The sequence below is a fragment of the Zootoca vivipara genome, chromosome 7 (genome assembly GCF_963506605.1).
Source record: "Zootoca vivipara chromosome 7, rZooViv1.1, whole genome shotgun sequence".
Lineage (NCBI taxonomy): Eukaryota > Metazoa > Chordata > Lepidosauria > Squamata > Lacertidae > Zootoca > Zootoca vivipara.
The window spans coordinates 53,358,440-53,371,784 of record NC_083282.1 but is presented as its reverse complement, the minus strand read 5'-3'; the positions used below and the strand labels follow the sequence as shown (position 1 = coordinate 53,371,784).

At 40.2% G+C, this 13,345-nt stretch overlaps 1 protein-coding gene across 6 annotated transcripts in view; it reads left to right on the top strand.

Annotated features, from left to right (window-relative positions):
- The window catches only part of USP49 (ubiquitin specific peptidase 49), a 48,909-nt gene that overhangs the window by 19,746 nt on the left and 15,818 nt on the right, over nt 1–13,345 (top strand). For 3 of the 6 annotated variants that reach the window (XM_035121765.2, XM_035121763.2, XM_035121767.2), the window contains exons 2-3: nt 10,815–10,957; nt 12,787–12,980. The gene's annotated coding sequence lies outside the window, so the exon portion shown is untranslated. Of the gene's footprint in view, nt 1–9,288; nt 10,958–12,786; nt 12,981–13,345 lie in introns of those variants that run through there. The other 3 variants (XM_035121764.2, XM_035121762.2, XM_060277055.1) reach the window with 3 other exon arrangements.

Genomic DNA, 13,345 nt, shown 5'->3' with positions numbered 1-13,345 from the left:
TTTTGTTTCAGTTTCACCAAGCTGGGGAACGCTTTTGTGGTTGGTGTCAAAGTGTCATCTGACACTTGATGTGTGATACACAACACTTTCATTGCACAGAAGACAGAACGCTTTCCCATTGCATTCAACGATCTTCCACTCTCTGTTCTTGCTTTTCTTTTCGTCTTTTTCTTTTGCTGCATTCCTTTTTGCGTGTTCCTGACTTGGAGTCTACAAAAATTTTGAACATAGGAATATAAAACATGCTGCATGAGAAAATCATAACAAAGATTACAATTCTGAACAAAATAATGAAGCGCCCAATACAAATCCATCCCCGTGTTTGCGTCACGACGACGAGCCTCGATTCCTGGCTTTCTAGTAACGAACTCTGTGCTGGGGCGACAGCACATGTGCCCACAGAGAGGGCTCTGAGTGCCCCCTCTGCCACACATGCCATAGGTTCGCCACCACTGGTGTAGTGTTTAGAGTGATGGACTAGGACCTGGGAAACTTACTTCTGAGTGTATACACATACCATTTTACTGTAAGTTTATTATTCAGAGAGCATGCCTAAGTAAGCCTCTTTGCAAAGTTTTCATTTACCATGGAGGGGAGCTGGTTGTGTGTTTAACATCCACTCACATTTATCGTGTGGTAGCATTCATAGAAAGTAGCTTTTAGGCAATGGAGCATCAGATCTCAGATGAATCAAGCATAGGAACACTGTATCCTGCTGGCTAGAAAGGAAGGAAGGGCAAAGGGGGAAATCTATAGTCAGTCTTTAGAACTACAGTAATACACTGACACCAAGGATTAGAAAACTATAGTAGGCGGGGAAAGTGCACTAAAGGGGGGAGGTAAATAGTAGCTCTTAGGCCTCCAGGAATTTATAACCAGGTAGGCAACTTAAGGCCTACCTTAGGTTCTAAATCCGGCCCACGGACAGTCCGGGAATCAGCATGTTTTTACATGAGTAGAATGTGCCCTTTTATTTAAAATGCATCTCTGGGTTATTTGTGGGGCATAGGAATTTGTTCATTCCCCCCCCAAAAAAATTATAGTCCAGCCCCCCCACAAGGTCTGAGGGACAGTGGACCAGCCCCCTGCTGAAAAAGTTTGCTGACCCCTGATCTAAACAATGCAGTCATCAATCAAGTTCTGACTTCACTCATTAGTTAAAAACACTGAGGGGAGGTAGTAGCCAGGCTGACTTATCTCAAAGAAATCACTTAGAACATGGGTAGGCAAACTAAGGCCCAGGGGCCGGATGCGGCCCAATCGCCTTCTAAATCCGGCCCGTGGATGGTCCGGGAATCAGCATTTTTACATGAGTAGAATGTGTCCTTTTTTATAAATGCATCTCTAGGTTATTTGTGGGGTTTGCCTGGTGTTTTTACATGAGTAGAATGTGTGCTTTTATTTAAAATGCATCTCTGGGTTATTTGTGGGGCATAGGAATTTGTTCATTCCCCCCCCCCCAAAAAAAATAGTCTGGCCCGTCACAAGATCTGAGTGGCAGTGGACCAGCCCCCTGCTGAAAAAGTTTGCTGACCCCTGATTTAGAAGGTGCTTGCAGATTTTGCTTCATAACTTTCCATCTCTGAGGATTAGAGACTTACTTACATTAAAGGGGGGGGGGAGCACATAATCTGGGCCCGCCTTGAAGGCCATTCTAATCCATCCACGCCTGTGAGAGTCTGAAAGGCATTTTTGCTGTGTGCAGTGTGCACAGCAGACACCACATTGTTTTTCCTCTTGCATGGTGTGCTCTTTCTCTGTGTAAATCTAATTGACAGGTATACTTACCAGCAATTCTAATGCTGAGTAATCGGTGTTGCTCCATGCTTTAGAAGGGCTGCTGGACTGCATGTACCATAGCTGCCAAGTATCCCGTATTCCCCGGGAAACCCCGTTTTTCCAGCCATTTCCCGCTGGCAGCCCGGTTTTTTAAAAAACCCGTAAATCCTTCGGATTCTTACCGGCCCGGGGAGGCTCCTTCTGTGCATGTCTGGAGTCTCTGGACATGCACAGAAGCGATTTCTGGCACAGCGGCCATTTTGGAAATGGGCAGAGCATGCGTAGAAGCGACTTCCGGTGCTGCTCTGCCCAGTTCCAAAATGGCTGCATCACGACTTCCGGCGCTGCGGCCATTTTGGAAATGGGTTACAGCATGCGTAGAAGCAACTTCCGGTGTCGCTCTACCCAGTTCCAAAATGGCCGCAGTGCGACTTCGGGTTCCGCGCAGCTGCCGATCCTGGATTTTTAAATCTGGAAGTTGGCACCTATGGCATGTACATTTCATTGACTTAACTTCCTATGTGGTTGTCTTAAGTTGCAAAATTTCCCTGGGGAGGAGGGATTGTGACGTCATAGTGCCAGCCAATCAACACTTTGCAATGTAGCTTGTACTACAACCTGGCAGAGCCAGTTTTCCCTGAGTTTGATCCTTGTTTTTGAGAATGTTTTTGAGGTATGTTTTTGAGAATGTGTGGCATGTTCTTCCAGAATGGCTCAGCTCTCCTAGTAATGCAATATTTTATGCAATCTTGATTAGTTTTTTCTAAATGGATCACAGCAAAAAATGTCCTGTTCAGAAAAGCACAGTGGAATAATAATTTATTTGAGATCAGTATACTCATTGACACCTGTGTTGTATCAGTCAGTGAAAACATAACATTTTTCTAAACTTAATTTATAAGTAATGCAAGAAAATTGAATGTTTTCTTCTTTGTTTGAATCCTTATGGCTCTTGGTATTAAAAATCTGTTAAAAACAACAGATAATGTATATAAATTCAGGCCGCTTTTTCACCAGTAAGACTGGCAATGCTACCGGTAAACATTTCAACATTGTAGCAAACAAACACTAGAGTGACCAGCTGGCATTAAAAACTGATGCGTGCCTTCTCTACCTCCTTATCAGTTCTACTAGTCTATGTGTTGCCCACTCTTAAATGAATTTTCAGTAATCCCTATTTGGCTCCCATCTGTTAAACATCAATGACACTACCTCTGAATACCACTTTAAAGTTGGCTGTTTCTTCCAGGGTTTTTTGGGGGAGCAGGGAATGTGATTTTTTAAATTGTTGATTTGCCCAGAAATGTTTGCCTCTGTTTACTGAAGTCATATTTGTCCCTTAGAATGTCTAAAAATCATTAGAGAAGGTTACTGCCATACTAGATAAGCAGCAATGTTTTTAACAGACTGGAGAAAATGCTGTGTTATAACAGTGATGATCCCACTCCAAGCTAGAAATCAAACACAGCTTTACAGTCCACCTGCTACCTTTTGACAACCAGTTCTTTCATTTTGATGTTTAGAGAAGTGCAGGGAGCTAGTTGCACGAGTTGTGCAAAGCAGACCTTGGTGCAAGGTAGACAGGCTGTTGTTTCTCTTCTTTTTATTATTACTAATAAGAGCTTCAAATTCAGAGTCAACTGTTCGCAAGACTTCAAGCGTCAGATTGACATTTCAATTTAGAAATTATTATAGTAAATATTGATGTAATTCTAGTGTGTGTGTTTCATATGTTATCAATGAATATATTTCTTTAAAATATAAAAATGGCTTTCATTGAGAAATGATTTATTCCTATTTCTTAATGTAATAGCTTAACTGTAACATTCCTTTTTACAAAAAGCTTTGCCAACCAATCAAAAACTTACTAATTTCGAATGTCCAGTGAGGACTTGTTATTGGTGCCATCACTAGGAGCTGCTTGGTTGGCAGTGGGCTGTGGCAAGGCCTTTTCAGTGATGGTTCCCCATTTTTGTAATTCCCTTCATAGTGAGGTGCACCTGTCACCTTCATACTGAAGAAGAAGAGTTTGGATTTGATATCCCGCTTTATCACTACCCGAAAGAGTCTCAAAGCAGCTAACATTCTCCTTTCCCTTCCTCCTCCACAACAAACACTCTGTGAGGTGAGTGGGGCTGAGAGACTTCAGAAAAGTGTGACTAGCCCAAGGTCACCCAGCAGCTGCATGTGGAGGAGCGGAGACGCGAACCTGGATCCCCAGATTACGAGTCTACCTCTCTTAACCACTACACCACACTGGCTCTCATTCAGGATAAATTAACTTTCAGGATAAATTTTAAAACATTATTATTATAATATTTATTTATATCTCACCTTTTTCTCCGTCGGGGACTCGGGGTGGCTTACACAGATAAACTAGAAAAAGCTAAAAACATAGAAAAGGCAATCATTAAAATGTACTTAATAGGATTTAGATAGTATAAAAAGATCCATTAAAAATGCAGATATTAAAAACATCACAGTACCAGCCCTTTCCTCAAAAACAGTCAGTTCTAAATGGTCTCTTGGAACAGAAGGGTCTTCACCAGCCAGTAGAGGACAGACAGCAGGAATGGAGCCAGTCTAACTTCTCTAGGAAGGGAGTTCCAAAGTCTGGGAGCAGCCACCAAGACCTGCATCCCCATTCCTGTTTACCTAGGCACTGAATGGGTGAAAGACACTGTTTCTGGCAACCCTACGATCACGTGTTTTTAAATCTTTCCATAATTTTTACAAAAATATTTTTAACTTCCTTATAAACATGGTGTCCTAAATAATTAAAACATTTGGGTGTTGACACAGAAAGCAAATGTAGGATTTTGGACTTAAACCTGTACTGTATTTGAATCTGTAAATCTCAGTGGGTGACTTTGGGTCAGCATCTTTCTTGGAGAAATCTATCATGTAGGATTATTTATGAGGCTAACATAGGATTATCTCCCATGTACACCACCCTGAGCAATTGGAGGAAGGGTGAGACATAAATATGTTAATGATATAGCATGGCTGTTGTATCCTTGGTATTGCAGTACTACAACGTGGAAGATAAGGGAGTCCATTTTGTTCTGCCTTGCTATCCTTTCTGTCATGCTATGTTAACATAGCTACATGGAAGCCACTTCTCTCTAATCAGACCACATGGATCCTACAGAACTGGCACACTGTTTCTCTGGCAGGATGCTGATTCTGATTGGCACCCATATGTTGTGCCCCTTCCCACATGGTTGGGTTACTTAATTGTTTTTTTAAAAAGTTTCTGGCTTTAAGCCATTACAAAAAAAGTAATTCATATTGATAAAACTATGTAAGATAAATTTGGTACTATATATAATCATACGGAAATACACATGCAGAAATAATTTCCAGAAGAACGACCATGTTGGTCTTTTGCAAGAAAAACAACAAAGAGTCTTGTGATACCTTAAAGTTTATTTCTTTTATGGCATAATATTTCACAGGCTACAGCCAACAATTCTAGTAGAGTCCAAATTAGTGCAAAATGATTCTTCAACCACAGCACTAAAGGCACAATTAGCATTGCTAAGTGACAATAGAATTAACTTTGCATCCACTATTAAATTAACTCCGGTAGTAGAACAAGAAACCATTATGTCTGTTAAGCCCCAAATGAATGAAGTTAAACTTTTTCATAAATTGCAATTCAGCAGATTTTTGCTGGAGTTTCCTTGTGAAGTTTATTTGTTCCATAACGGCTACCTTAAAACCAACATTAGGTTCAATTCTTCTCACACTGCTGATTTTTTTCCTTTTCTGGTGCCATATTTGTATACATTTATTCATTTGTGTAGAGATGGGCCTGCTTGACCTATGTATATGCAAAAGGGCACTGCTGGAAGGGGATAGCATATATCACACTGTAAGATGAGCTGTGAGTGAGTCCATGACATTGTGGCTGACATTATTAGGTTCTGTAATAGTGCTGCCAAAGTAGATAGGGGGGCAGAGTTGGCATCAGCTGGTCACTTTGTATGTGTCTCTGTTATATGTCCTATTGTACCTAGTGACTAGCTGCTTTAAGTTGTGGTGGATGGGGATACTGCCTGTAAGCAAGACACCAGAAAGGACAATATTCAGAAACCAGTGGGAGTACATTTCAACTTCTGAGGGCATACACTCTGTTGACCTTAAAATTGTCCCTCTTGAACAAAGGAGCTTCAGAGGAGATGCCACTATGAAACTTCTGAATCACAACTTATAAAGAAGTTCAGTTCTATCACCTGTGATCTGAATTCAGATAACACTTTTTTTTAAATCCTACCAGAGTAGTTAATTTATTTTTCATATACATTTAAGCAATTGTGAAATTATCACAGGCTACATTATCTTCTATTTCACTTCCCTCTGACGATACTGTTTAAATTTCTTTCTTTTCATTTTACTTTATGTGCATAGGTGTATATATATATATACCTGCCAACTTACGATAGCACTTCATGAGTCTGAAGTGGACTGTAGTCAACAAAAATGTATTCTGCAGTAAGCTTGTTAGTCTAAGGTGCCACAAGGTTCTGCTGTCAAAATAGAAAACCTATCAGAAGTACTGTACATAGACTGGAGTAGATATTTAAAACTGCCTGCGGTACAGTTAAGCACATGAGAATCCATTAAGCTTTGGCCAAAGGCAGTGAAACCCACCACTCATGGAAATATTTTTTTCATTGCTATTTACAAGCAGTAGGTCAGTTTTCTGTGATATTGATCAAGACTTTGGGGCTTTCAACAATCTGACAGAGGGTAAGTTTTCCTCCCAGCTGTGCAGGACCCACCCCCAGAGAAGTGTCTCATGGGTGGCTAGGGGAAATGGCCCCTTGGTCATTACAAATTGGTCCTACTATGTGACTACCAAGATGTGGGATAGAAAAAACAAAACAGCCTACTAGGAACCATCAAATGGTGGTTAAGTCTGATGGAATGTATGCTTGGCTTTACTGATGATGGTGTAGTGATAGCTTGGACAGTATGGTGGCATAGTGTCATACATCTAGGTTGTTTTTGTGTGTAATTCTGACAGGCTTTCTAGATAATTCCCATGAGCTTCAGCCAGTATGTCTGAAGGCCAGGGCAGATGGGGGTTGTACTCCAGCAACATCTGCAGGACCACATTGTTTGCATGGTCTTAAGTAAATTGCTAACTCCAGTTGGAGCTGTTATAGGGTCATGACGATCAGATCAATAAAGATTCTTGTTTTTTTTTTAATTTGAGTTTTTATACTTTACATTTTTGGCCCCCACTTGAGTGATGGTATGATGATCTGGTTTCCTATCAGAGGATTTCTTCAAGTCCTTGGCAAAACTCTTGTTTCCTTGGTATGGTTTGCATATATTATTCTTGTCTTAATTTTTACAGTGTCCAATATCTGAATGAAACACTCCGGCTTCATTCCCATCAAGGCAACATTATGCCGCTATTATAATTGCAGCTGGCTGCTTTTCTTGGCTCTGGAAACACTTTCAAGGGGAAAATGCTTAAAATAAAACACATAAAACTGGCAGTGGTTTGTGTGTATGTGTTGTTATCAACAAGCATGCTGGTTGGAACACAGTCTCAAACCTATATGGTATAAATCTAAGTATATACTGGTATACAGAAGCCGTCTTGGGAAACTTTATCAATGTAATGGTTATAGAGCTGGATCAGCGTTGTTCTGCAAAATAGTGTCAGCTAATTACAGATAGTGAACCATGAAGAATGATTAGTAATTTATTTTTCTCAACCAAACGACGTGTGAGTTTTAAAAAAGAAAGATCACGCTGTCTGACGATTCAGGAGGTTTCTAGAGGCTTCTAACTTGTAAGAAGAGGACAGTGTTCCTATTCCTCATGTGACATGTCAAGCTTGTGACTTCGTTTGGACACACTCTATTAAAGGGGCAGAGAAAACAGAACACCAAGCTTAAGCTAACTGCCTCAAGTCTGTGTGTTTGTGGCTGGTCTTGTTTAAGGAGAGGTCAGATGTGGTGATGGGGACTTTTGATGAGGAGACAGCTACAGGTCTCAATTTATTCCATCTGTTGAACAAGTCTATTCAGATAGATTGCTCCCCTGCTCCCATTTCCTTATGTTTTGGGGTGAGAGAATGGGATTTCAAGCTGTAATGTGCCTGGTCATTATTATAATGCAAGCCTATATGGTGCAGCATCTGGAATATTAGCCTTGGACCCATGGGTGTAGTGTAGCCAAGATTTATGGGGTTTTTTTTGGGGGGGGACAGAACCTCAGTTAAGTATTTTTATTTATTTACTTGATTTAGGGGGCACAGGTGCCCCCCTGCCTCCCCTTGGCTGCCCCCATGTTTGGGCCTTGCCTCAGATACCTCCTGTGCTACCCTGTTTCTCCGAAATTAAGACGTAGCCATAAAATAAGCCATAGCAGGATTTTTAAGCATTCAAGGAATATAAGCCATACCCCGAAAATAAGCCATAGTGATAGGCAGTTTAACCGTGTAGGTTAAACTGTATCATACTTAATTTTTTAAAAAGACATCCCCTGAAAATAAGCCATAGTGTGTTTTTTGAGGAAAGATAAATATAAGACGGTGTCTTATTTTCGGAGAAACATGGTACTAGCATTCCTAAGTTTTACTGGGGAGTTCTTAATTTGCTATAGGCAAATTACAAACTCTCAGTCTAACCTACCTAACATGGCTTTTGAGAAGCTAGAGATCCACTCTAAGCTCCTTGGAAAAACGACACAATATAATAAGCTGAGATATCTTGTATTGTTGCAGAAAAAGTAAAACTGTGAGTGGAGAAGGATATGCATCTGTTTTTAATTCACCTCTCTTATCCATTAATAGTTCTATATACTTTTTGATACTCTTCCCACCAATCAATATTACTAAACCTTTCTGTAACAGTTCACAGATTTTGTATTTGCACTGTTAACAAGTTAACTACTTTACCACATGTTCTTGGGATCCTTAATGAGTTAAACAACAGTGCATGCAGGGGATGTCTGTTGTTTGATCCATCCCTGTGAAATACACACACACACACACACGGTATATTGCTTTTTAAAAAACTGGTTCCTGGTCTCTGTGAGGAATAAAAAAAATACTAGTGAATTACATACATAGTCAAATAATGGTGTAGTTTCATACCACTGTATGATGGTTACAACTGTGCATATGAACTTTTTGGAAAGTGATCTTAATAAAAACTGTCTCAAACCTCCATGTACAGTAAATCATGTGGCTCATAGCACATGCTTATTGATGCCTTACAGTTAGTTTATACGATATTTCTTGCGAATGATTTTTCTTTTAGAAATAGATTTTTTTTGTGGCTAATCTTAAGATTCTGTTCTAGTTACAGGTAGGTAGCCGTGTTGGTCTGAGTCGAAGCAAAATAAAAAAATTCCTTCAGTAGCACCTTAAAGACCAACTAAGTTTATATTTTGGTATGAGCTTTCGTGTGCATGCACACTTCTTCAGATACACTAGATCTGAAGAAGTGTGCATGCACACGAAAGCTCATACCAAAATATAAACTTAGTTGGTCTTTAAGGTGCTACTGAAGGATTTTTTTTATTTTGTTAAGATTCTGTTGTTTGTACTATGTTGCTGAAAAGCCAGGCTTTCTCTGCTGTAGGTTTTGGGATTGTTTGTATAGTGCCATCAATATATCTGAAACAGGTCCTGTTGTGAGGAGCTTGCAATCCAGATTTTAACAGTGGGGAATAGAACAAGGTGTGTGTTGGGAGAGGGGGATGACTTCAAGGAAGTTGTAAGGTATGTGCTTGCATGTGCCTAGATTTTGTTTCAGCTTGGAATGATGATTAAAGAGTTAAGTTAATGGACTGAATGTAGTTGGTTGACATATTCCTAGTTCTCTAGTTCACAGCAAGTTCTTACCAAATTTATCTTAGGTCTGCTTATCTTCACCTCTTGCAAGTCTCAGGTTTCTGTTGAATGAATTGCCACTCATGACGAAATAAGACACTTCTCCTTGTCTTAGATAATCTTAATGGGGAGTTCCTTATTGTACTCCCTTCTGCCTCTTCCGCCCCCCCTTCTTGTCCCCAAATCCCATGTGACTCCTTTGTTGTTTGCTAAAATTCACAGAAAGTTCTCCAGATTGGCACCCCTGGCCAACCCTATCTCAGCATACCTATTGAAATCTGCTTAGTGGGAGGCCAAAGACATGCAAATAGAGAGATTCCCCATGGGGCTAGATGTCAGAGGATAAATTGGATTGCTTCTAAGGACAAAAGGTTCCTCCAGGAAAAGCTAGCCTGCCCTAGTTGTGAGCACAGAACAATGTGAGGAATGATTTACTATGTACCCACAGATGTTTTTGGTGTGTGAGGATTCTTTTTATCAGCAAGTAGTATCATAAGCATCACTGTAAAGTTGTGTCTTGCGTAGGGATGATGAAACTCTGCATTCTGTCCATATTGTTAATAGGAACACTTTTGCTGCATTTAGACAAGTTAGTTTTCCCTTGTAAATTGCCCTCCTTAAACTCAATATTTGTTCCTCTTGTTAACTAGGTTTTTTGTCTGTGTTGGAGTGGGGGGAAGCACGTAATCCGTATTATATTTGCATTGTATATGCACAGATACCGGTAGATATGTTCTAAAATCCTGTGTGAATCAAAGTTGAATGGATGGTAGAATTTCCCTACAAAAAGCTGATTTCTCTGCCATCCAAATCAAAGTGATCCAATATGTGCGTATTTTTAGCTGGCCTTTCCTTTTTTAGATTTTGCTTTGCAAATATGTAGGTACCGTAGTTGATTAGCAGTAATTGACTGAATCAACTGTATATGAGTAGCAGACCTCTATAAAGCTAAAGCTCTGAAACAAAGGAAATCCAGAGTGCCTTTTTCCTTTTGACATTTCTTCATCAATGGCTGTGCTACAATTGTGCTGTCTAGTTACAGTAGTTAGTTTTTGTACATCATTAAAAATATATTCTCTGCAGTAGTTCTTCCATTAGAGCAATGATTCATGTTCTAAAGCTGCACAGCCTATTTCTTGTTTTTATATGTTTCACAGGAATACTTTCTCTTTAGGGCTACAACACTGCATTGCCTGTTTCTGATGAAGATCTAAGTTATAATTAAATTCCTGAAGAACAGTTGAAGTTCCTATTGACTGCAATGGGGATGTTCCAGCCTCTGATCGTTGAGTTACGGGAATATTTAAATATGAATCGGTGAGTATTGTATTCTGTTTTAAACTTGTTTTTATGTCTGGCCTGTATTTTTTCTCTTTCGCATGCATGCACACATGCTGTAATTCAGCAAATTGAGCAAACAAGAGTGCTTGTTATATCAGCACCTGCAGAGGAAAGAAGCCCATATGCTCCTGACCTGGAGCTAATATACCCTCTGTGTATACGGGGCTCCTTTTATTGTGGCCATTTTCTTGTATTCCTGCTATTACTGAAGAGTATTAAAGGAATAATTATGTCCTGCTGATAATGTATCCCATGGTTTTAGACAAGTCTGCAAAGTGAATTGCATAAGGTACCACTTCCTATTGGGGGCACACACACTGAACCACTCTTTTCCTTGGCCTTCACCCCACCCCCAGCCGGCCGTCCATTGTCCTCCCAGACCGGGGGCGGGACGATAGCCATCCTGACCCAGGTGGGAGGCACCAGATCAGGTAAGCCCGCTCGGTGTTGCAAACCCTGCCCACCTGTTGGGAAGGGAGGACGGAAACTGTTTTGTAGGATTTTGCTTAACACCCTCAATAGGATAAAAAAATTAAAATCTGCCAGCAAGTATCTAAGTAAACTTGTTGCTATTATCAGCACTTTTCCATTAATGCTGCAGGTACAAGCATAGCTTAATGACAGTATAACTTTGTTTTATGTAAGAACTCAGTAGCTTCCATTTATATTGAAAGTTAAAACACCAACTTTCTGTTTACAAATAGCCCTGACCAAGTTGCTAGACTTTTAAAAGAAATGTTACAAATTAATGCAATTTATACATTCTGCCATAAGTGTACATTGTACATTTATTCTGTGTGTCCTAAAAATGTTGACAAGCCCGTTTTTTTCATTTATTTTATTTATTAGTGCCATGTTTGTCGATGTGAATAGGTACCGTATACCAACATTTCCCCATGAAAGTGTGTATTTTCCAGTATGTTTATTTTGAAATTTTCTGTCGCCAAGTATTCTTGGAGCAATTTACAGAACAGAAATAAAATGGATGCAATGGAAACATTAACAAACTGAAGTAGAAGTCAGCAACTAAAAACTGGCAGCAATAAAGTCATCACTGTTTCACAGTTAGAAACTTGGGGCAACTAAAAGATCTCTGCCTGAGGGGGGGCTCTGGGGGGAGAGGGGGAGAAGTTTAATTATAAAATGGACCACCTTCGACTGTCTGTTCACTCTGGGACCTTCTCGTGGCAGGAGGAGGCCTGGGGAGGGAGGGATAGGAGAAGGTAGACAATAAGGTAAAAAGAAAAAAAAGAGAGAAGAATGTTTTAGAAATATGAATATGAGCTTAAAATAAGAATTGATGTAGATGATAATGGATGAAATTTGGAAATATGAAACAGCTAAGGATAAAAACAATTTTAAATGAAAATCAGAAGGGTGGGATCTGAGGAAGTCCTCAAGACAATGTTAAGTAAAATATGAAGTTAATGAAATATTGATATGTTTGTTTGTATTTTGCTTAATTTTTTTATGTACTTGTTCTGTATTGTTTTTGTTTTTCTTGTATGTTTTATTATAAAATGAATTTGAAAAATTTGAAAAAAAGATCTCTGCCTGGTGCTGAAAAGATAACAAAGTAGGCACACAAGGTGAGAGTTTCATTAATTGGGCAGCAGAATGAGAAAACCCGCAGCTACGGCTGCCTCACTTGTGATGGTTTCATGTAGATCCGCAGTGGGGAACCTCTGCTAATTTAGTCACGGGGGCCATATTCCTCAAATCACACCCACCTGTGACATCAGGTGTCGGAAAGGAGAAAACATGGCTGTAAAGGAATAATTGAGAGCTTTCACATTTGCTTTCAGTTTTTCCTTGGCCAGCAGAGCCCACCCCGTCCCGCATCAGCTGCTTCCTGCAGTTCACAATCAGAGCTCCCAAGCATAGTTGATCTCTGCCGAAATGGAGCATTGCAGGCGTGCTGACCAGCTGATTGGCACTGACTGCAACACCCACGGGGACCTGCTGCAGGGATCTTGCTTTGCAATCTGCTCGAGTTCAAGTAAGTCTGCAAAGGAACTTTTTTTCTGCAAAGGGAAGCAATGTACTTGACATCATGGATCCCGGCATAGCTGCCAAGTTATCCCTTTTTTTAAGGGAAATTCCATTATGCTGAATAGGCTTCCTCGCGAGAAAAGGGAAAACTTGGCAGCTATGGATCCCGCCCACCTATCAAACTGGTCTGCAAGGGTGAGAGATTTCAGGATCCAGTCCACTGGGTCATATCTGTTTCTCCACTCCCAATGAGGAAGTTAAGAAGCATGGAGTATAGGACGGAACCTTGCGGGTTTGTTTGTTTGTTTATTGCATTTATATCCCGCCTTTTTCTCCGAGGAGCTCAAGGTTCTCCCCCTCATTTAATTCCCA